The sequence below is a fragment of the Notothenia rossii genome, assembly GCF_949606895.1.
Source record: "Notothenia rossii genome assembly, chromosome: 8".
NCBI lineage: Eukaryota > Metazoa > Chordata > Actinopteri > Perciformes > Nototheniidae > Notothenia > Notothenia rossii.
The window spans coordinates 30,207,081-30,232,395 of NC_136906.1; the positions used below are offsets into that span (position 1 = coordinate 30,207,081).

Here is a 25,315-nt window from a genome sequence, read left to right on the forward strand (position 1 = left end):
AATCTAACTATATCGATAATAACATGTATGGAGCCAGGGGTAGAAACATGTTTTTTTCTGCTGTAAAATTGGGCCTTTTAACATGGGGGTCTATGGAAATTGCTCCTTTCTGCAGTCATCGCCTATCGGCCAATATATGAACTACAGTATGTTGCACTTCCGTATTGGCGTCCCGGCTCTTCCCCAGTTTGCCGCTTGGTTTTTACACATGCAAGAAACTTAACAGGTTAAGTTGTATAAACGTAGATCTTTAAGTAGACTTATCTTAGTTTACACTTGTAGTCTTATCTCAAAATCATTAGTTCACATAAATTATGTCGTAGTTGTATGAAATAACTTGTTTAAGTTAAATATAATAAATAACATTATTTATCAATGCTTAATATCATGTGTTAATATAACAAATGTCTTTTAATACAATTAATTGTACCATTCTGATTTGGGGATTGTATTTATACATTGTTTTACCAGAATTGTATGGAAGGGAAAACATGAAACAATACATTTAAATATTCCAATGTTTTTATTGACAAAAATAACCTCGTCAACCAGAAGACAAGCAAAGAAAGGAATTAGAACCCACAACATTTAACAATATGTGTGTGAAAAAAATCACACACCTGACAGTGAAAGGTCAACGAACAGTGCTGAACATTATGATGTCACTGGTAGCAGCTGAATAGCAGTAACAAGTGTCAGTGCATTTCTTTACATTGTAAGCTGGTTCTTCAATGTTTGCAACCTTGGCTTTAGTTCATCTTGGCCCAACGTGAGAAGAACCTTTTGGATGAACTGGAATGTGAGCATCATAGTCTTGGGGTAGTTGAGATGCAGTGCGTATGTAAGACCCAACAGAATGCACATCGCTTTTGGCAGGTCTTGGATGTTGTCGATCACAACTTGTCCCTCAAGGATGATCTTCAGCGAGGCTGGACTGCGATGCAGGGAAGATGAGGGACCAGCACCTTCATGCTCAACCAGGAGGATCCCAATGTCAATGTCGCGGAACGAGTCCTCATCATCAGTGTCCTGAAACGACAGCAACATAAGAGCACAATCAGGACATGTTTCATTAAATAACCATGAATAATGCAATATAGTCATAAGAGAGTCAGACACATGAGGGAAGGTGTGAGTTGGTTCTGCTGGAATAAAGCACAAACAGATCACTCAAAGAGGTTGGAAAGAGCTGTTGCTATTAGTGCTGACCGAGAAATCATATTTTCGTTGTCATCACAATATGAACATGCGTGATAAAAAATAGCAAAATAGCAATAAACAATTATTAAGAAATGATTTAATTTAGAGATGGTATGAAAACCCAATATTAAACGTAACCCACATTTGGTATACCAGCTAAGACAAAAGCTGTCTGTATGAACTGTTTAGCTCAGTGTGCCACGTATCTTAAAACGTTGCGTATTGTTGTGAATTCACTTGCTGACTGAGACAAAGCAGACCCCCACCCCCCCCGGTCGGGTAGCGGTACCTGCAGGCAGTGACCCACAGCAGCAGTGGAAGGAGGACAGAATAAATTATACTGACAGATGTCTGTGTTCTTCATTCTTTCAAAACTTGCCTCAGTATAATGCTGTCAAGAATATTCAGATTCTTTATTGACATTTTAGATTTTTTTCCAGTGAGATATTAATGTATATAATGACTGATGCTGGTGTAACCGTTATACTGTTGCTGCTCTAGAATCACTACAGGTACAGCTGCTAGAGGAGGGGCTGCTTTGTCTCAGCCAGCAGCACACTTAATAAGATCTGCCACATTTAAAACAAGTGGCAAACTAACCTACACAGTTAAGACTATATAAGCGGCTTTAGTTTTGTCTTGTTTGTAACAATTTCACCAATATTTATCGGCCAGAACTAATCGTACTAGTGATAAGTGGAACAATCTTAATCTGTAATTGTATAAAACTATGCTCACAGGGTTTACCAGGGACAGGAACTAACAAATAATGGTGCTTTTAAATACTCTGTGAGAAGGTAAGACATTACTTACAAAGCCTGCTTTGTAGAAGTCTGTGGGGTTGTCGCCAAGGATATTTGGAAGCCCTCTGAGCACCAGGGTCCGGATATCAGTTGGCTCTGTAGTCTGTTGGGGAGTAAAATGACAACAAGTTACACAGCTAGAATGACAAGAAATTGTTGGTATATTTGACTCTTTACCACAGCTGTAGGACAGGAAAATAACCAGTTTTCTTTACAGCTGAATCTTTGTCCTTGTCATTAGTTTATTGTTTATTTTTGTATATATATGATGTATTTGTGACATTGTCAAACACAGAAATCATAAATAAATAGACCCTCACATGTACAATAAAGGGAATACAAGAGACCATTCTACCAGGGTCAACAGTTTAACCCGTTACCTTTGAAGACAAACTCTGTCCCGCCCATCACGCGGGTAGAGTGGAGCCCCCGGCTGTAGCGCCCCCGGGCGTAGATGCTGAAGGTGGGGTGTTGGCAGAGTAGTGGTGGCCCTCCCAGGTGTGGTTGTTGTCGTGGAAGATGAAGTGGCGGGTGAGGAAGAGCACCTTGAGGCGCACCTCAAAGCGCTGGCTCACCCACTCACCGTACAGCCCCACCGCCAGGTCGGCAAGCGGGGCCAGGATGAGGGGGTGCAGCTCGTCGGAGCGGAAGATAATCCGGCAGGCGTGCAACCTAAGGACACATTTTGAATTGGGTTTATTACCAAATGATAACTCGAAAAGAAAACGAAAAAAAATACATTAACTCCACTGCACAACGTTAACTAACCTCTGTACAACGTTAACTAACCTCTGCAGAACGTTAGCTAAACTCTGCTAATATCCCCCTACTGACATGCTCTTTTGAACATTTTGCTAAGTTACTGTTATAAATGTGACAAATCACTCATATGCAACCTAATGAAAAGCCTTTTTAAATCGGTTTTGTTACCATATGAACAGACAATAAGTTAGCTTAGCGCTAAAGCTGCACGTGGTTTAGCTAACGTTACTTAACGTGAGCAGGTCTTTTAGCTAAGCCTCTGCAGAACATTAACTAACCACTGCAAATGCACGAATCACTCATATTCAATCTTATGAAAAGCCATTTTAAATCGGTTTTGTTACCATATGATCAGCCGTTAAGTAACGTTAGCTAAACCACGTGCAGCTTTAGCGCTAAGCTAACTTGTTGTGAGCAGGTCTTTTAGCTAATACATTTTTGACAGAAAGATATCTGCAGATAGATATAGATGTTTTCAAACTCACCATTCCACGTAAAGTTATTTTCAAAATTCGCTCAGACCAGAGAGCAGCAGCCATAATTAGCGGGCTCCTCGGTCTTCACCACTGACTGCGTGCAGTGCAGCTGCAGCACTTATGCTCAATGAGCCCCTCCCCCCTCTCTTGCAGAAACGTAACACACCGGGTTATCTCTGCTTAATAGGATTATTGCAATGCACATTTCAGTTAAATAGTGCAAACAACTAATTTGCTTTAGTAATGACACAGTCTTTTTACAAAACATGAACGGCATTATTAATGACAGCTTAATATTTTAATTTCAATCAAATCCGGGTTTAGAGTGTAGGGACGCTGCTATCTATATTATTTCTGTTATGCTGTGTAACTGTTTAATGGTGTTATCTTTATTGCTACCCCCTTCCCCGTAAATTTATAGTGTTGGTCCACAGCGCAAACGTATTAGTTTAACAGAATCCGCATCTAAAATTGTGGCATAGATACGTTATTTTCCCCTGTGCAATTCTCCATTTACTCAACAATAACACATAATTATCCTTGTGTTTATTTATTTGTTTGATTAATAAACACAAGTTGGAGTCCATCAGGACCGAGGGTCGCAGCAGCTCATTTGCTTTAGAGAATATTACACCCGGAAGTAAGTATTCTCTCCGCTTCGCTTGACAAACCCCGTGATCATACTTGCCAACCCTCCCGATTTTCGCTGGACACTCCCGATTTCACTGCCCTCTCCCGGTTTCCTCCCGGGGTCATATTTCTCCCGCATTTATCCCGATTTCTGACAAAATCGGATTTACTCAGGACTGTTTCCACTCGGACTTTAATACAGCTACACCATTGTTTGGTTTCCATGGTAGCGCGTGTCTTTAGTAGCGCACGCAACGGAAAGTCTGAGAGGGTGAGGAAGATAGTCACACGAAACAGAACAAGAATCGACAACTCTACCCTCTCTGCTCACTCCTTACCATATGCTCCTTCAAGGATGGTGCTACAGGCCGCAAGGCAGTGCACTGAGAACTACAATAAGCATGTTAATGTTAATCTAACAGCTCCGGCGATCCACTAGCAGCCGCCCCCCCCCCCCCCCCCCCCCCCCCCCGGGTGGTTTTGAAATGCTCATGATTTCTGAGAAGTCAAGGTTGGCAAGTATGCCTGTGATAGTCCTCAAGCTCTGTGATTGGAGTGTGCTCCGAGGGTTACGCCGAGCGTCGAACAGCACTTGAAATGGGATGGAACCACGGCAGACTGTCCAAAACTGGATTTGAACGGGTCCACCGCGTACCCCCCTCCCAGTGGCGTCAATTCAGCCAAAGCTAAGGTATGGCAAGGTTACTAGTCACATGACTTAACTACAGTATCAATCAATATACATGCCCAGCAAATAATCATAACAAAAGTGACAAGTCTGCTATGTAGCTTTTCTGTGTGGTTAGGAAAATTTGAACTTTTTCAAATGCAGCCTCACTCACATCCCGCTAGCGCAAGTAACTATGGACACAAACACTTAACTACGCACGTCAATCAATCAATTCAGTCAAATGCGCCGTTACGCATCCGTTTTCAGCACCATGGATAGCAAGCGGCAGGGTTAGACAGCAGTAATAGCCTTTCTGACACAATTTCACTCTTTCTGTTCACTTCATTCACTATGTAATTGCAATAATATCACGTGAACATACCAGGTAAACTGCTGTAAACTGTTAAAGTCCAAATATAAAGAGGAGAGGGAGGGAGGGAGGGAGGGAGAGAGGAGAGGGAGGGAGGGAGAAGAAAAGAGAAAGAGAAATCATATTAATAAGATGTTTGGGTATCTTACTTTGAGATGAACTTTATTAATTATTCCACAAGTGGATAACGGCGGGTCCTCAAAGCAGCAAAGTTATTGACGAGTTCATCTGCGTCCAGGGATTTTACGACAGCAGGCTCAACAGCCATCAACATGAGGTTTGTGAGCCTGTCATCGCTCATGGTGGTCCGCAGGTAAATCTTGACTCTTTTTAAAACGGAAAATAATCTTTCGTTGGATGCAGTGGAGACAGGAATTGTTGCTGCGATCTTGAATAGCTTGATGACCTCTGAAAAAGCGACAGACATGGTCTTCAGTCGTGTCAAAGCCAGCATTATGTTTTTCTCCTCCTCCACGTCCTCCTTCATCTCAAGTTCAAGGAAAGCTTTTGCTGTGTGACACTGGGAACTGAGAAGGGTGGTGTCGATCAGTTCATCATAGAGTTGTGCAAACTGTTCCATTTTAACTACATCCATGAAATGGGGAGATGAACAATCAAATGCCTGGATAGCATTAAGTAGCTCATCATTATCTGTAAATCGGCGATCTAACTCAGAGATGAAGCGGTCCAGTGTTTCAAAGTATAGTCTTTTTTCTTGGTCATCTCCTGTTTGTCTCTGGCCACTGGATGATCCGACAATAAACCCTGCCAAGGCTTTGGACACACTCCGTGCTCTTGCTGGTCGCAGAGGGGCAGTGTCGCTGCTTGGGAGGCCGAGCTCTGTGGAAAATGCCTTGGCTCTGCTCAGTGTGTCCTGGTACTCTTTATCTGACCTCATCTTTTCCAGCTGGGCCTTAGTACTCCGTATGAGGTTGGAAGCCATCGTGATTGCAATGTCTTTTGTCTGAAGCTGTTCAGACAGTCCATAAGTGAGATTTAAGATTTTTTCTAGGACATGAAGACGCACAACAAAAGTGACTGTCAGCATATTTGTCCGAAGTCCAGCAGCTTCAGTTGAACCCTCTGCATGAGCGTCAATAGTGGCATCTAACACAGCTAGTATAGCCTCGTAGCGCAGTTTTATCTTCTGTAGAGCCCTATACCAATACAGCCACCGAGTGGGACAGGTGCGCTCCAAGTGCAGTATTTTGTTGTGTCCCAACTTCTTTTGAGCCTCAATGAAAAGCATGTGTCTGGTATTGCTATTTGCAATACAAGTATATAGTGTTTGAACAACACCATAAAACTCTGCCATCTCTGGTATTTCAGTTATCGAGCTCACAAGCACAAGATTTAGTCTATGTGCATGACAGTGTATATACGCTGCATGCGGCACTTTTTCACGTATTAAAGCCTGCACTCCACGCACATTACCCCGCATAACACTTGCACCATCGTAGCATTGTGCAACACACAGCTGAATATCTAAACTCGATAATTCCTTTATTATTTTCTGGGCCAGGGATTCAGCTGTCAGGTCCTTCATGTGATAGGTTCCAATGGCTCTTTCCTTTATAATCCCGTCATGTACATAACGGATCAAAATGGCCAGCTGCTCCTTCTTAGACAGGTCTTTCGTTTCATCCACTAACACTGAAAAGTACCGTGCTTCTCCTACTTCATTTATGATTATACTTCTGATATTTTCCCCAATAACTCTCACCATATCATTCTGGGCTTCTGGGGAAGAATAGTGCGCATACCTGCGTTCCTGTTTGCTTTTCACGTTCCTGTCATCTGTTGCAATAACGTCCAAAAGTTCAAGGAAATTTCCTTTATTTTCATCCTCATCTCTCTCGTTGTGGCCACGGAGAGGGAGGGCCTGTCTTCCCAGAAATGACGTGATTTTGAACAAGGATTTGACGTGAGCCCGGTTCTCCTGCACCTCATCTGTCCTGTTTGCGTCAATCCGACTTGCGATGGATTCCTTATGTCCGCTGATCACAGCCTTAAAGTTAGACCACGCTAATGCAGCACAATTGTGTCTACTGCTCCCTTGATGATCCCGGAGATTTTTTTTCATGTTCTTCCAACATGTGTATCCAGTGTCTATGAACACACGCAGTCCATGCCTGTCACCTGTTAAAGTTGAGGCTCCTCCAAAATGACGGCATGCAAAGCAATAAACTGCATCTTCTTGCGCAGAATATTCAACCCAGTCATATTCCTGATACACACTGACATTAAAGCGTCTTCCATTTCTAGTTGGGAAGTGGGTCAAACGAGGACGCCTGAGTCCGTCTGTTTTACATCCACTAATATCCTTCTTCTCTGCTCCAGTTGACCCAGAGGCTGCTACTGCTGCTGCACCCGGGCCTTGACCTTCCTTATCGCTGTCCACGTCTGATCCAGCTCTTTCAATCTGAGAAATTGGTGGGGACTCAGACTCGGATTCAATTCGAGAAGTCGGTGTGGACGAGTTCTCAGCCTCCATGCATGTAGTCTCCGTCTCCCTGTTAGCATCTGCATCCCCGGCGCAGGTGCTGGAGTGGCTAACAGCCTCGTTAACAGCTTGAATCCCACCTTCACTACCTGGTCCTTCTCCCTCTGCTGCTGGGGCAACATTGGAGCCATCACCTTCACCTGCCTTTTTTTTGATAAAAAAAGATTCTAAAGTTCTTTGCTTTCTTTTCATTTTAGTTAATTAGCTTAGCCGAAAAATTAAAAAAAACGCGATAACATGACCCGCTCTGACCTCCGGCGGCTTCTCGTCAGGAGATACCACATTTCAAGATAGGGAGGGGGGATACGTTACGATAAGTATTGGGAAAGATAATATCTAGACTAGAGAAATCGATTGTGTTGTTCTGATTTTCATTTGTATTTAATTTATATGTATTAAATAATAGAATAATCAATACAAATTGACACAGAGTAATTCCATAAATTTATTTTTTTAAAACGAACATTTACATTTTCCCCTGGAGCCAAGGTGTGGCAGCTGCCATACCTTGCCATACCCAATTGACGCCTCTGCCCCCTCCCCCTCCCCGTCCCCAGGACTACACATGCTGGCTATTGTGTTTCGCAACATGTTCTCTATCTAAAAGGTTTTCGGTCTGTTTCCGGTATTTGTTAATGACGATGTGATGTGAGATGTGAGACTGGAATTGCACAGGGGAAAATAACGTATCTATGCCACAATTTTAGATGCGGATTTTGTTTGCGCTGTGGACCAACACTATACATTGACGGGGAAGGGGGTAGCAATAAAGATAGCAATAAAGATAACAACATTAAACAGTTACACAACATAACAGAAATAATATCGATAGCAGTCTCCCTAGCAACCACCTTGGTAACAATGAAAACGTTGTATGGACACAATTTCCTTAAGTAATCTTTGTAATAACTAGCAAACTAAAGATCATGTACATCCACTGCACACATAATCTGAAATATCAACTCATATTTCTCGCATCAAATGACATCAAAATGCATTTTAATGGCCAAACTAACTTTAAAATAGGCATTTTCCACCGAGAATAAAACGAAGTTCGGCCATGTTTTTTTTTTCTGCAGGGAGAAATTTGAAGATCACGTGACATAGACGCCAGCCATTGGAATGAATGGTGAAAAAGGCGTTTTTGTAGAAATACTACGTCCTACGTTGTGGACCAATGTAGTTATTACAAAACAATGTGTGAGACTGGGTTGAGCTAGACCAGGGGTCGGCGACCTTTTTGATTTGAGGTGCCATTTAAAAAAAATGTTATGATATTAGGGTCATGCAGAGATGAGATGAGATGAGATCGCTGTCCCTTTAAGAGAGAGAGGGGTGTGGCATGTGCATGTGTGTGTGTGTGTGTGTGTGTGTGTGTGTGTGTGGATGGTAGAGCGATCGTGTGTATGTTCTGGAAGTAAAAACGAGGCAGCAGAAAAACAGAGGTCGGTGATGTATTTTGTGAAACAGAAGAACAACTAAATAAATGCAACGGCCTCCCAAGAAGAGCTCACTTCTCTCCAGTCATTTAAGCTAAAGTGGGTTATTGAACCTGAAGCTTGTTGCTTCTGCCCTGGGAGACGACAGTCCTCTGTGGTCAAACGATCAGCACTGTACCACGGAGGAAAGCGGCAGAAAGTCGCCTGGAGTTAAAGAAAGCGGGGCTGCGTTGCGTGCATGGCTTCCTTCTGCAGGTAACAGGGAGACGCGCCCTGGCGGCGGTCTCGTTCAGGATCCGAAAACACAATTTAAATCATTTGCACACTTATTCCACTTATTCCTAGTGTGCCACTGGTTACGGTGCCGCGTGCCACGTGCCAGGGGTTGCCGACCCCTGAGCTAGACTTTTGAAACTAGGAAGATAAGGAGGACTTTTACAAAAAAGTAATAAAGATTGTTGTCCAGAAGGATAGCATGGACTTCATCTTCAAGTCAAGGTAAGACCACATTTGTAATGAAAATGGGATCTTACTAAGAGAGAACAATCCAATATTTAGATTTTGGGTATCTTTTGTTGAACGGTCTGTTTAAAATGAATCGAAGCATCAGACTAAAAAAGCTTTTGAAAATAACAGAATATTTCGATTAAAGGTGGGGTAGGTAAGTTTGAGAAACCGGCTCGAGATACACTTTTTGTTATATTCCATGGAATGCTCTTAACATCCCGATAGCGATGAATATCTTAAGTGCTTTGACAAAAAAATCCATAAAAACATTTAATCTGTGGAAGCCGTAGTACTGTAAAAAGCACAATTTATCTTGTGCCCTCATTGGTCACGTGCGCGTTCGTGTGTGTTGGAGGAGGGGCTGTGTATTTTCAAATTCTAGCGCACTCGAGCTGGTTTCTCCAAAATTACCTACCCCACCTTTAAGGTCAAAATATAATATTTGTAAATCTGACTCTGAAAGAGTCAGTGCCTCACCAGCCATGAACCTCACCGCACGTCACTGGTGTGCACTCTAGTAAACCTCTAGTTGAATTCCTGTTTGTTTACCAAAGATGTGCAGAGTCGGATTTAACACATGAGAAAAGATACGATTTTTTCATTGTTTTGGGATTTTTTTGTTTTTTATTTTTCCCACCAGGTGGTGTTTTCTTTAACACCATACCTAACCCTCAAACCTGTCTTTGAGCCGGTTTAATCAGGTCCCTCGCTTGAATCCCAATCCAGCTTTATTTGATTTTGAAGCTTCAAAACAAGCCTTTCCACCACAACAAAGTAATAACACTGGCAGGAGAGTCATAATTCAGAGAAAACTGCACCATAGCCCGAATTTAAGTGTCAGAAGCAATATAAATGAGGACTGTTAGGAGACAACATGTTGCACCACCATAAATCTGCAGCTTAGGGAAAATTCTTCAGTGTGTATTTGTGTGTGTGTGTGTGTGTGTGTGTGTGTGTGTGTGTGTGTGTGTGTGTGTGTGTGTGTGTGTGTGTGTGTGTGTGTGTGTGTGTGTGTGTGTGTGTGTGTCTGCTCCGTGGTGATGTCTGTACCGTAAAATGGACACCTGCTCTGAAGCTCTGCTGTTTTTATTCCACCTGCAGGAAAGCTCCCTCCACCTGCATAATTTCTGTCACATGATTTACAGGAATAAACGTTCTAACAGGGTATAATGCTGTTTTTTGGTTGAAACAACAGGATCTTATTTAGTGGGAATGCTGTTAACAGCATTCCAACTAACTGTTATTCTACGGACGAAAAGTTTATTATTATTATTCCGCCTACTTATTTTGCCGCGCTTCTCCTCCCGCATTGAACATCGCAGAAACTCCGTTCAAACATCAAAACGTTCAGCTCAGTCGGGAATCGATTGCTATTACTTTTCTCATTCATAACTTTCATAATTCCAGAGATACATCCCATAATACATCACATTTTTAACCATTGAAGTCAATGGAGAAATTCTTCAACTTCAACAAATCTTCATGCGACTTCAACTGCTAACTGTTCATTCATACTTTCACTCAGAAACCTCATTCCAACTTTAAAATGTTACACATCTTTCTGAGATTATTCGTGTATAACAATAAATCTGATTCTCACTTTTAGAGATATTAAACATTGTTCAGACCTTGTTTTAGAGGTTTTCTTCACATTTTAACATTAACTAGAGTGCGTGATGTCCCAACTAGAGGGTAAGAAATCTTGAAATTTGCCTTGATATGTTTTTTAAAACTGCCATAATTCCCAAACCCTACATTCTTGAGACCTCATTTTTCATGATAAACGTAGGAAAACATCTCGTAGCTTGAAAAATGACAAATAATTATGCAAAAAATAATTAAACAAAGTGCCTCTTGATGGCATGAAGTGACAAAAACGTAATTGTAATTTCATTGTAATTTCAGGCTGATATTTCCTCACAGCAGCAGCCGCACACCTTTAGTTAAACTGCCAAAAAGGCCACATTATTAACCTGAAAATACACAAAAATTACACTTCAGATACTCAACTTCCTTGTCATGCTTCACGTTTTGAAATTTCACAGATATCTGTTACGGTTCTTCCACAAAACGTTCACATGTAAGAGGTTCATCTCTCATTCAGAACAATGAAGCCTTTGAAGTCTAGGCACCTCGTTAGCTCAACTATAAACACCTGTGCAATGGAACACGATGATGTCATCACTCCAACTCTACGCCAAATCTGAAATCTCACCATATGCCGTTTCCATGGAAACGCATCCGTCGCCATAAAACACGATGTCCCTTTAACTCCTATGAAAATTGTCAAAAAGTGCTAAAACTTCACATGTGTGCTAACAGTCCAGCTGTGAAGACATCTACGGGACCGTTTTGAGATTTCTTCAAATGCCGTTGCCATGGCGACAGACCACTCGCCATTTAACACGATGTCGCTGTAAGTCCAATCGACTCCAGTGGAGAAAACGTTATTTAGCCATTCCAATGGAGAGAAAACGTTATTTAGCCATTCCAGTGGAGAAAACGTGCCCTTTAGGGAGAACTTCTTTTGATTGGGAAAACGCAATGCACTGCCATACTATACTGCTGCGCTACATGCTATTAAACCTTCTGTGAGCTAACGACCCATTCCCTCATGCAGCTGGTGTCATTATTTTTCCCGCCCCTCAGACAGCCTCAGTCCCCCACTGGTTTGACATGTAGAGCTCCACAGTGTATTAGAAAGGGTGCTGACCGAGAGTCGCATGTGACATTTATCTCATATCCTTTTCATGCTTTCAACACATGAATTTACAGAACTTACTGTTTTCTTGCTATAGTATATATTCCTTTATATTAAAGGTGCCATTGTAACAAGATAATCAATGTGTTTCTCTGTTGTAATGTAGTGTGTTTGATTCTGTCTGTAGGTGTGTGTGAGAGGAGATAAAAGGGAACTGTGTGTTAAAGGATTTATATGCACGATCCCATGTGGATTTAATCATGTCCAGCAGGGGAAGTGAACAGAGCACACACCATCTATAGTTTGTTTGTAGTGTGTTTCTTTGAGGATCCACATGGTGATTACAAGACAAGGAACTCTGCTTTGGTGTCTTTTACATTAGATTAGATGAACTTTATTCATGCCAAAATGGGAAAACTGTAGGAAGATACATTTTAGTTTTTCTCAATAAAACAATATAAAATGTAAAAATTAGGCAATAGACCAACAATTCAACAGACAGTGGAATGGAATGGCTGCCCTACATGTAGAAATTGAGTTTTAAGAAAAGTTTGGAATGGTCTCTTAATTGTTTTTCAAGTGTGTAAAGTAGTTCCAGTTTTTAATTCAAATCTGAATGGAGTTCAATATGTACAATATGTGCAAAAACGTCATGGTTAATGAAAGGGAAAAACAGAATGTAACCTGCAGTGTTACTGACACAAATACAATGAGACTCAGAGGTTTTTTCTGCAGTTTATCACAAATGGAGTGCAATAGAGCCACATTACAGAAGTGATCCTCATTATCTGGGAGAACGGGAGATAATCTGAGCGCCCGCTGTCCCCGAGCTTTGCCTCCTTTGTCTCCTCCTTTATTTGAGGAGCTACTTACATGGAAATGATCTCCCTCTGTGTTATTGAGGGAAAATCGCAGTTTCAGACCCGAAGGGTGGGATTAGCTCCACCGCCTGTTGTGAGGAGAGATATTGAACAGTTTATAAATGAAAGCTAATCTATTTTTCAGCTCAATATACTGATAATATGACATAATGAGGAGACTTTCAAAGGATTTCATAGTTTCTTCTCCTGGGTCAATTTGTTGAAATATCCACACTTCATACAGTATACTGACCTTAATCTTCTTAATATGTGCACGTTTTATTGACATTGATTTTTCAATTATGGCTGTACAGTGGCCAACAGGTACAAACACACTACAACGGCCTAAAACATTTCCATTAGGAGAAACGTGCTGCAGTTTTAAAAACTATGCAAACACAAAAACACAAATGCCAAAATATATGCAAATGAAGAAACATCTTGCCAACTTTACGAAACATGCCCAGCATTTGGAAAATATTCACCAACTTGAAGAAAAAAGCACAGGGTTTTACTAAAAGCACGAAACGCTGTAAATACAAAACACTTTATGTATAAAAAATTAGGGTGGTCAAGTTAACGCGTTAATAACAATTTAACGCAACATTTTTTTAACGCCGCTAATAATTTTAACGTGCGATTAACGCATGTGTATTTGTCCTAGGCCCGCCCCGTAGTTTCAGAGCCCAAAGGCTTGACATTGTTGTTGTTGTTGTTGTTGTTGTTGTTGTTGTTGTTAGTTGGATGGTGGGAGATTCTAGCGAGAGATACGGATACAAAAAAAACAGCAAGCCAAGCTCACAGCTAGGTTTGCAAAATTCCGGGAATTTTCAAAGATGGAACATTTCCATGGGAATTAACGGGAATAAACTGGGAATTTTCTAAATTGAAGTTTGGCTCATAGGGAACTTAAATATAGATGGGGAAAGTATATTTTAGCATAATCTTGACTAAAACAAACAGATGCCATTGAAGTACACTTGAATATCCATGCCATAGCACACTTCTTACTGCATGGCTATTGAGACCACACCCCCTACAGGCACTGTGCATTCCTCCATCACATGCACAGATGATTTTGAGAAGACTGGATTACACTTTTGAGCCCAAAGCACAAGACAAATGAAGCCACATCTTTTCATTTAACATTTTGAATGGGACTTTGTGGGGATTTTTGGATGAGGGGTGCATTTTTGTTCATTTGTTTATGAGTGGGATTGGGGGGGATGAGTAATATTTAACTCAACATTCCTGTTTTCATTATTCAATGAAACAAATAATTGTTCAATAAAATAATTAAAACTTGTTCTGTTCTACTTCTGTTCTAAAATCTGTTAAAATGTCTCGTTTTTTGTTTAATTTTGCATCGAATATTTTCAAAATTCCCAAGCTTAACTTCACATGGAAACTTTCTGGAAATTTACCTGAAATGTTCCGGAAATGTTCCGCCCCTTTTCCTGAAGTCGGACAGCTCGGAGTCGGCTTGTTCTTCTTCTTCTCTCTGTATTTTGGCGGATTGCAAACAACTTTAGGGTCCATACCGCCACCTCCGGAGTCGGCTTGACTCGGTTTGCATTTATAAAGAATGCACAAATGTGTTTAATCGTTAATGTCAGATATGTACTAAGTAAATGTGTTCCTGCTCAAGATTAGATTCAACTTAATTCAACGACCTAGCAACGGTTTAGCAGCCCCATTGTTTTGTTACGAAAATGTATCTATAGAGTGGCGAAGTCCCTCCCCTTCCGGTGGACCTCCATGGGACCTTATTTTGGAAAAATTATGTATTGAAGTCAATGGAGAGAGAAAGATTATCTTTCGATCCCGTTTGAATTGTGCCACGAATTACACATGATGTTTGTCAATTTAAAAGATAATTTTGCAAGTCAAAAAAGAAAGATGTATCGTAAAACTGTGAAGCAACAAAATGTTTTGTGTGAAACGCTCAATGAACTACATCTCTGGTCTCGCAGAACAACACACGTCACCAAGATGGCCGTCACTACTGTCTTGTCAACAAAACGATTGACTACCCTCACTATCACCACAAGGAAACACGTCCAGAAGAATGTCATGCAAAGCTGCCTGCCTGCCTTCCTTTGATTCTCTCTGAACTGCCTGGTCTTTTTAATGTTTAATGTCAACCATTTGTGCAGATAGCATGAAGTAGAAAAGATCAGCGATCGCCGATGCTAGCGTTAGCTTTCTCCCCCGGGCTTACATGGTGTATTATAGAATGATCACACCGGTGACAGTACTCTTCAAAGGGTTCACGAAATATGACTACTACTCTTACTGTTTAACATTTTGGGTTACTTAATGTTACTTCATATTAAGGCTAATAAAAATGACAAGGCTGTAATGCTAACTAACGTGCTAGCTACTAGCTAGGTAGCTAACTTGATCCAGCCACTCCTGGTCCTTTCATCAGACGGGAAGCGAAAGAACGAGCAAGACCCATTGCTGGTATGATAACAACCTGGTACTAAGCACACAGGCATCTTGTTAGAGTTATCTTATCTTAGCCAGCGCCATATAGATAGATTATATCTATATGGCGCTGATCTTAGCTATCTCTTAGTGGAGGAAAACAATTGTGACATCACTTACGCGGCTCTGGGATTTGTAGTCTTTCTAGTTGCGTATTTTTCATAGTCTTATATTTCAACAGTTTCACGACAAACTGACTTTTTTGACATGGAAATTATTTTTTAAGATTGACAAACATCAAATGGTTAATTCATGGCACAATTCAAACGGGATCGAAAGATAGGTTTTCTCTCTCCATTGACTTCAATACATTATTTTTCCAAAATAAGGTCCCATGGACCAGAAGTAGATGGGCGTGACTTCGCCACTCATATAATATATATTCAGAGCTCTCAAGACACACGCATTTCACTACATTCACACGCTCACACGCCACACCTTGTGGCAGAGATCTCTTTCCAGGGTACCGCGATACAGTGTGTGTGTGTGTGTGTGTGTGTGTGTGTGTGTGTGTGTGTGTGTGTGTGTGTGTGTGTGTGTGTGTGTGTGTGTGTGTGTGTGTGTCTGTTTGTGGTGTGGTGATGAGGTTAAATGCCACAGTATGCCAGTTGAAACAGTGAACGATCTCTATTGTGTACTTGTACGCTCAGGGTGTAATGGTATTATACAAAAATATTGTAGGAGCACAGAAACAGTGTTCACATTCTGCTTTTACAAACTTATTTTGGTTGTGCTTACTTTGCAAAGTAATGTTATAAGTGTCAAAGAATGTTTTAATGTAAATATTAATGATAATATTGTAGCATGTCCAAGTTCATTTATTTCAGTTATCAGATGATGTGCACAGTTTAGTACATTTGTAAACTTATTTAGAAACTGTTGTTGGTGGGAGTTAGGGAGAGACCGCCCCTTCCAGGTGTGTGTGTGCGTTTTCCAAAGTGTGTGGATGTCACAATTCTTGTGTTATGTCACGTTTTTAGTTTTGTATGTCTTGTTATGGGTGTCTTGCTGTTCTCCCTGTCATGTTTCCCTCCTTGTATATTGTCTGGTCCTTCTCCCTGTGTTTTCCTCCCTGTCGTTAGTTTCCCTGGTTTGTCTGATTGCGTTCACCTGTACCCCTTGTGTGTCTCCTGTGCTCTTCAACACCAGCCCCGCCCCTGATTGTTTTCACCTGTGTCTTGTTGTCATGTGTTTAAATTCCCCTGTCTCCCAGTGTTCTTTGTCAGTTCGTCTTGTCTCTTGTCATGGTCAGGTCTATGCTCTCGTTGTGCTTTTGTAAAGTGTTGTTCCTCACTACGTGAACACTTTCATTTTGTTCTCAATTTTTGTCATCTCAGCTAGAGATTCGATAGTGACCATTTTTTGTTCATCTTGCTGTTTTTTGGAAAATAAAGTATCTTACCAATACTTTACCTCTGTCTCCCGGGTCGTGCAATCGGGTCCGACATCCTGAGTGTCTGAGTTCATAACAGTGGAGGGAGTACGAGACGGTAGGAGTTGTGTTCGAGCAGTGGTGTAGTGGGGATTTTTTTACTGGGGGGAGGCTATTTTAATTAGCTCCAAACAATGCCAAACAAATGCTTAATCCTGCTTTACTTACTGTACTGCAAAAAGGAGACGGTGCTGCGCTCAACACACACACAGACTCAAAACCATGGACACACTGGCACATAAATTACATAAACAATTTATAGGCCTAAATTGCATAAGCTACAGTATTGCAACTACTGTAAGCTGCTTCTCTCTCTCTCTCTCTCTCTCTCTCTCTCTCTCTCTCTCTCTCTCTCTCTCTCTCTCTCTCTCTCTCTCTCTCTCTCTCTCTACTTTCAAAATCTATTTAAAACTCATAACAAACAAACAAAATTCCCAAAGTTGTCCTGAAATTAAATTATTAAATAAACGAAACGAAAAATATAGCCGCAGGAGATGCGAGTGGAAGACTGAGGAGGGGAACCGAGCAGAGAGGAGGGGAAGCAGCAGGCGGTTAGAGAAATGAGAACTCCTCTCCTCTGAGCGGTAATTTTAAAGAGACGTCCATTAATGATGACAGGAGGCACAGCAGCCCTCTGTCTGATGGACAGATGTGTTCATGATGACTTATATTTACTTTGATTTATTGACAGTGCGGTATAATGAGACAATAACAGGCTACAGATGCGGACACACACACACACACACACACACACACACACACACATACACACACACACACATATATTTATATAAATATATACAATTTCAGAATCAAACAAGTATGAGAGCACTCTCATAATAACGTAACACAATCTGAGACTGGATATATCCCCCCCCCCCCTCTCTCTGGTCGCTGAAATGGGGAATTGAAATTACGGGCCAAAAGTTTTATTCACAAGTATTAAGTAAGCAGAGGACACCAAACCAACTGAGACCCGTCTGTCCGCCGCATCTACGCACTGTACAACACACACACCTATACACTGTACAACACACACACCTACACAAAGCATAATCAGGCTACAGCCGTTGTGTATTTTATTATGTGAAGCACTAAATGGTCTTAGAAAACTATTGACTCTTTGTTTGTAGATATCTACTAAACTAAAGCAAATAAAGAGAGTAGGCCTGTTATACTGAGTGATATATATTATACACACTGCTCTGCTTTCTGCACGGACCTCACAGCTGTTTTCTCTGGTAACATCGCGTCGCGATGAAGGCAGTTTCTACAATAATATCCACGGAGCTGTCATTGGCTGAGATAAGTCCGGCCGTGCGTCACGCCTCCACCATTCCCGGAAATGCATCCGCGGAGGAGCCTTGGAGGAACCATCAGTGTGTCCTTGGTTATAGCTCCTCCAGAGAGCCTCCTCGACGCTCGATCCTCGGTCCTCGATGTGCATTTAGGGAAATGAGATATCCTTCACAATGGTGCGCGGAAATTCATTTCCGGGCCACTACTGGAGGACCGAGGAGTCGAGGAGTCGAGGAGGGGAAATTGAGAAACCTCTTATGTAAATAATGTCAGACATAGACATTAGGGTAACATTGTCCCCTTTCTAAGCAAATGAGCCTCACTGCAAAAACTGTCTAATTCACAAAGCTCAGTGCCAACTGTCAAAAACAGTTACCGTACAATGTAAAATCAGTGTTTAAATCGACAGCTAGTTACCGTTAGCTGTTAGCATAACAAACCAAGGTTGCATTGTGTAACATGAGTTCAAGCTCTGTTAAAGAGCATCTTGCAGGGTTTTTTTTTTTCTACATTTATGCTTAAACTTGCTCAAAAATTACAATTAAAAAGTGAATGCAGGATTTGATATGTTTTACGAGACATAAGGGCAGGAATTCAGAGGGAAAGGAGCAATTTTGAGCTCTGCTCTTAAAAACGGCTTTTTTTTAAGGTCATACGTCAAACGCGTCATATTACATCACACAGGGGACACATCTCCGCTCTCTGACCGCGGGTATAGTAGAGTTGCGTTGAGTCGAGCGGTTGTGTTTTAAGGAGCTTGTATTTTTCGGTAGTTTTACATTGTATTTCACCATTTGTAGTCATGGTGCAGTATTGTGTTTGTGCAGGTCGCAAAAATACCAGCCTGTCAGGACATCGAGTCCACAGTAAAAAGGACCGGAGCTAGCGTTCGTTCCTGGGTGCGTTGTGCATCCACCTCCCTGCAGCACATACTCTCCACAGCTTTATCAGGAAACCGTATTACTTCTCTCTCCCCCCCCCCTTCGCTGCTCTCTCTCCCCCCCCCCCCCTTCGCTGCTCTCTCTCTCCCCCCCTTCGCTGCTCTCTCTCTCTCCCCTCCGGTACACGGCACCGTAAGACATTGCATTAGGTAACGCTGTGGTGGCTGTACTGCTCCAGCCATCTCCTTTGTGTTTGTTTGTTTCCCCCTGTCTGTGTTGTTTGTGTGGGCGTGGTGGCTGTCACTCCTGGCTGCCGGCTCAACCTCCACTCACCTGCTGCAATCAGCTGTGCACCCTCCCCGACTACACACCTGCTTTCCATCAAGCCATTTACAACGGCATATCAACAGAGGCTCCACAACCTTTCTCCGCCAGATCGTCAAGTATCAGCCGTATCTCCTCCGGTACACAGCACCGTAGTGTTGAGTTGCATTAGGTAACGCGAGATACGGCTGATACTTGCGCATTAGTTTCTGTTATGGATCAGTATCAACAGTCCTACCAGTAACGTTACTATATTATCAATGCTACTTTAGTTATAGCCTGATATATGATAGCTAAGTTTACAATGTTGTGATGTGACGTTAGCTAACATTCTGGAGCTAACGCCGGTCACTCACCAAGATAGCTGCCCAGTTCTCCACTGGTTCTCCTCACACCACAGCTCAATTTCTCTCTGATGGCCGTTATTTCTTCTAATCCTTGGCTGCTCCTGGTCTCTTGGATGCCTAGCAGGCTCATAATTATAAGGTTGTGGTCCGTCATATGCATTCGAATATTCATGTTCAACTTCTTCTGTGTCTTCTGTGTCGAAACTAGCATTGGGATCCATGTTTATTAATACGTTACACCGGCCGCTCTGCCCCTTGTGTCCCCCGTGTTACGTCACACGCGGGAGGTCACGTGCCGAGGCTTTTTTATGCGGAAGTGAACATTTCTTACCAAAACGACGCCAGATGTCACTGTAGTGTATATTTTTGTATATTTTTTGGAAAATCTAGTGTCTTCATCATTTTCCTACACATTTATTCACAGGTGTCTTTAACCTGGAAGTTGCTCTTTAAGTAAACAAATTGTATTGGGCGATGGTAAAGCTGTGTTCAAATGTAATCTTGTCAAATGTAATAATGTTTTGTGAACCTAATAAATGTCCATATGGCATAGTCATACTTGCGCAAAGTAAAAAAAGAGTACCCCTGCATGTGGCCCTTTTAGGACATCTCTCAGTTAGACACCATAAGCCTCGACAGTTGTAGTTTGAAATCATATTTGACTTAAAGGGTAATGGCTGCCCTGACGCAAATCCCTCCAATGCAGGTTGATATCCTCCTCATGCACCAAAGGCATGGATCGCACGTCATTGAGATACTTTGATACCAAATAGTTTACATTTGTCTCCATATATCACGTTAATTAAGATATAAATCTGACATTTAGCATGCAATATTTAGCATCTTAGCAGCTGCAACCCAGTCTCATGGCATTTTGTGTTCACCAACACGATTTTTAATCTATTGATTCGTGTTCACCAACACGATTTTCCCCTTTTTTTTCGTGTTGCACAGCAAGATTTTAAAAGCAATGTATTTCTACTGGTAATGTGTTTCGTGCCTGCAGCACGTCTTTTTCTCCGGTCGGGTCGTGGAAGACCGGAAGCTGTGTGGTTCATAAAAACATGTTCTTACTCAATATCAAGCCACAATTATCCATCCATCCATCCATCTTCTCCCGCTTATCCGTGGTCGGGTCGCGGAGGTAGCAGTTCCAGCAGAGAGCCCCAAACTTTCTTTTCCCTGGCCACATCAACCAGCTCTGACTGGGGGATCCCAAGGCGCTCCCAGGCCAGAGAAGAGATATAATCCCTCCATCTGGTTCTAGGTCTACCCCTTGGTCTCTTCCCAGCTGGACGTGCCTGGAACACCTCCCTAGGGAGGCGCCCAGGTGGCATCCTAACTAGGTGCCCGAACCACCTCAACTGGCTCCTTTCGACGCGAAGGAGGAGCGGTTCAACTCCGAGTCCCTCCCGGATGACCGAACTTCTCACCTTATCCCTAAGGGAGACACCAGCCACCCTGCGGAGAAAACCCATCTCGGCCGCTTGTACCCGCGATCTCGTTCTTTCGGTCATGACCCATCCTTCATGACCATAGGTGAGGGTAGGAACGAAAATGGCCCGGTAGACAGAGAGCTTTGCCTTTTGGCTCAGCTCCCTTTTCGTCACAACGGTGCGGTAAAGAGACTGCAGTACCGCTCCCGCTGCTCCGATTCTCCGACCCATCTCACGCTCCATTGTTCCCTCACTCGAGAACAAGACCCCGAGATACTTGAACTCCTTCACTTGGGGTAAGGACTCATTCCCTACTTGGAGTGGACAGTCCATCGGTTTCCTGCTGAGAACCATGGCCTCAGATTTGGAGGTGCTGATCCTCATCCCAGCCGCTTCACACTCGGTTGCGAACCGATCCAGTGAGTGCTGAAGGTCGCAGACCGATGAAGCCATCAGAACCACATCATCTGCAAAAAGCAGTGGTGCAATCCTTAGTCCACCGAACTGCAGACCCCCTCCCCCACGACTACGCCTCGAAGGAGTTCCTCAAAGTGCTCCTTCCAACGCCCTAACACTCCATCAGTTGAGGTCAACAACGTCCCATCCTTACTGTACACAGCTTGGATGGTTCCCTGCTTCCCCCTCCTGAGGTGTCGGACAGTTTTCCAGAACAACTTTGGTGCCGCCCGAAAGTCTTTTTCCATGTCTTCTCCGAACTTCTCCCACACCCGCTGCTTTGCCTCGGCCACGGCTGAGGCTGCTGCCCTTCGGGCCTGTCGGTACCTTGCAACTGCCTCGGGAGTCCCCCGGGATAACAAATCCCTGAAGGCCTCCTTCTTCAGTCGGACGGCTTCCCTGACCACCGGTGTCCACCAGGAGGTTCGAGGGTTACCGCCCCTTGAGGCACCTAGGACCTTGAGACCACAGCTCCCCGCCGCGGCTTCGGCAATAGAGGCTTTGAACACCGACCACTCTGGTTCAATGTCCCCAACCTCCACAGGAATGCCCGAAAAGCTCCGCCGGAGGTGTGAGTTGAAGGCCTCCTGAACTTGGGCCTCCTCCAGACGTTCCCAGTTCACCCGAACTACACGTTTGGGCTTACCAGGTCTATCCAAAGGCTTCCCCCGCCACTCGACCCAACTCACCACCAGATGGTGATCAGTTGACAACTTAATTATTGCTTTTATTTTAAATCGTATAATTTCGGACTTTTCTTGCCGTCTGTGAGGAAAATAAATGGGGCTCAGAGCCTCAAAATACTGAAATCTGTATTTTTAAAATATTTTTTTCCTTCTAATTTGTTATTCTTTTCAAAATAACACACTGTTATTTACTCACCAATAACACACAATTATCCTTGCTTTTATTTATTTGTTTAATTCCATAATCTCGGGCTCTTTTGGCGTCCGTCAGGAACTGAATTTCAAAATAAAAATACCGGAAACAGACGTAGGCATTTCAAGCGATTACCCAAGATCCTCAGCTATGGTTTAAGCTCGCTGATTGGATGTTTTAGCCGCAATGCATGCTGGGATTTGGTGTTTATATGATATGAAATCCGGGAAACATTTTAAAAGAATAAAATAATACTTAATTCCGAGTGTTCTTGCTTTTCTCTTTGGAAGTCATCACATAACGGCATTGTAATACACGGTTCGGCTGCATTACATATTACAGATCTGCCGTAGTTATATATTTATAGAGCCCTGATGACAAGACCTTTGGAAAAACTGGAAGAAATGCCGCCGAAACTGAATACTTGACGTGGATCATAAATATATCAACAATTAAACAACATCTTCAATTTCTCTTCACACAATACGTCTTCCCGTAGTATCAACACTAATTCGGCTGACTTTCACATTTTGAAAAAAAAAATAGATTTCCTGTATTCTGGTGCATTTTAACAGGTGGTTTGATACTTTTATGTGGCTATACTAGCATGAGGAAAATAATGGGTACATTTTGTAATTTCATCCAGTAGTAAAGAAAGGATACATATTTGATTATTAATTCAGAGCCGTCTTTGAGTAAGTATTATAAAAAGCAGTTTAAATGCCCATTTTTTGTACATTTATATACAACAATAAATATTTGTGAGTGCATTGAGAGATATTGTTGTGGAGAGTAATTTATATATACATCGCAAAATACATTTGTGAATCCTTCTGTGAGCATTTATTCATATTGAGACTGATCTGACTCCATACAGATGTTAAGTTCACCTAGGAATTGTATCATTGACTTAAATGTTCAAATAAATGTTGCTCTTCTGTCTATATTGGTCATATGATGCCCCTTGACTGAAATGTTTCCTGTTCAATATCCCCACTGATTTCCTTAAAATTCTGCGATGAGAGTCCACATCACTATTTACTCTTAACTGTCATTTTCCTTTCATCACTCACCTCAGCAATGGACCTCTCTCCACTGTCCCTGTATTCTGCCTCTAACTCACTCTCAAGCGCCTAGATGTCAAGAGAGTTGGTGAAGTGATAATTATTTATTGAGCAGTATACTCTTTCACATTGAATCATAACAAGTCATACTGAATGTAAATACAACTGACTCTAAAGTAAGTCCCAGTCTGTGACATTGGACATTTTGAAGACTCAAAGTCCCAAGCAGTAGGTATAATATTAGCTAGTCTATGTAATGTGCACAGAAAATAAATAGTTAACTGAATACTGGGATGGAAATTGCCTATAAGCACTCAGTAAAACATAAACACACACAAAAAGCTTCTGAATGATAAGAAGTATAATTAAAACATGATGTACATTACCATTTTGAGAGAGAGTACCGAAGTTAAAGAAAATAATGTTTTATCGAACTGAGGCTCCAGTAAAACACACTGACTGCGTCTCTACATGGACATCAGTAAGCTCGTTATGAGTATTATCCCGGTTATGATCATATTGGGGATATGGTGTTTACATGAGCACAGAGAGATCGGGTTATTCATGTTCCCTGTTTACATGATAAATACTAGTGTAACGTCCAATGTGTTAAGGCTTCAATGATACTTCTGTGTAACAAAAAATCAGGAACGTAGTACTTTTTGGAGCGTCCCAGATAGCGCCTCCATTTATTATTGTACAGTCACACCATGCTCTCCTTCACCACACCAGGACAGACTGCGCATGCTCACAACACATGACCTCTCAACCCAATGCTTACACTAGTAACCTGGCATTTCGATGCCTTTTCTCATCTAAACTATTCAGTATTTGTATCTCTCTATCATGAAATAAAGCCGAAACTCTTCTCCAGAAGTGTCATTGTTAACGGATTAACTGCTACCAGCTGATGAATTACTTTCCTCTTCTTTGACATTTTTTTTCTTATGTCCATGTTGTCTGGGGGAGAAAACATATCAAACCAAGAGATCGTCAGCTTTGATTTTTGCTGTATTAACCATTTCCTGAACATTTGGTGTGTGTTCCTTACCTCTGCTACCGGCATCGCTTCATACAACAGATCTGAGCTGTCCAACTATGACAACACTCCTTGAACATGCGCGCGCTATGTAAGAATCTGCTTTGGTATAAAGTAGCAGCGAAAACATGGTATGGAGTTTCATTGATTTGGGCATTCTCTCAATAAGTAAGTGGAATGGATTTGGTAGTGAAGCACTGACACAGCGCTCTCCAAAGTGCGGCGAGTGGATAGACCGATTCACAGACTTTTCACATGGTAAAAGTGGGGGGTCTAAACTAATCATTTCAAAAAGTAGGGGGGAGTTGTCCCACCCTCATATAATGACTGCGACGCCCATGTATTTACACCATAACGGTGCACAGCTGATATAAAAGGACTTGTAGTTTTTAAAGATATTACTGATTTTCTTTGAATATAAGAATGTAAATACTGGGTCTGAAATAGTATAGCAATATGCTGTAAAATTATGTGAAAGCATGAATAAAACTACACATCTTCAGATGTTGTACATACATAAGTGTCCTACACTAATAATACAAAGTTATTATGGCTGTGTGTAGAATATGACAGTTTAATGGTGGAGGTACACACATATTGATAGATTTCTTGTAATGCGCTGTTGAGAAACCTGTGACCCAAGATTTTCATTCATTAGTAGTTGTGTATATGATATGTCAATAAACCTTTGAAAATCTTGAAATCTTGAAAGGGATGTGCAAAATAGCCATAATATACAGTCTTTAA

General features: G+C 42.0%; 1 protein-coding gene and 1 long non-coding RNA gene across 2 annotated transcripts in view; one reads left to right on the forward strand and one right to left on the reverse strand.

Annotated features, from left to right (window-relative positions):
* Positions 1-25,315, forward strand: part of doc2a (double C2-like domains, alpha) — a gene marked incomplete at its 5' end in the record, with an annotated part of 121,186 nt that overhangs the window by 15,835 nt on the left and 80,036 nt on the right. The window lies entirely within an intron of this gene.
* Positions 505-3,392, reverse strand: LOC307014544. Its single transcript, XR_013801247.1, has 4 exons — positions 3,251-3,392; positions 2,384-2,675; positions 2,014-2,106; positions 505-1,029 (listed from the first exon to the last, which is right to left on the reverse strand). It is a non-coding gene; the product is annotated as an uncharacterized lncRNA (long non-coding RNA).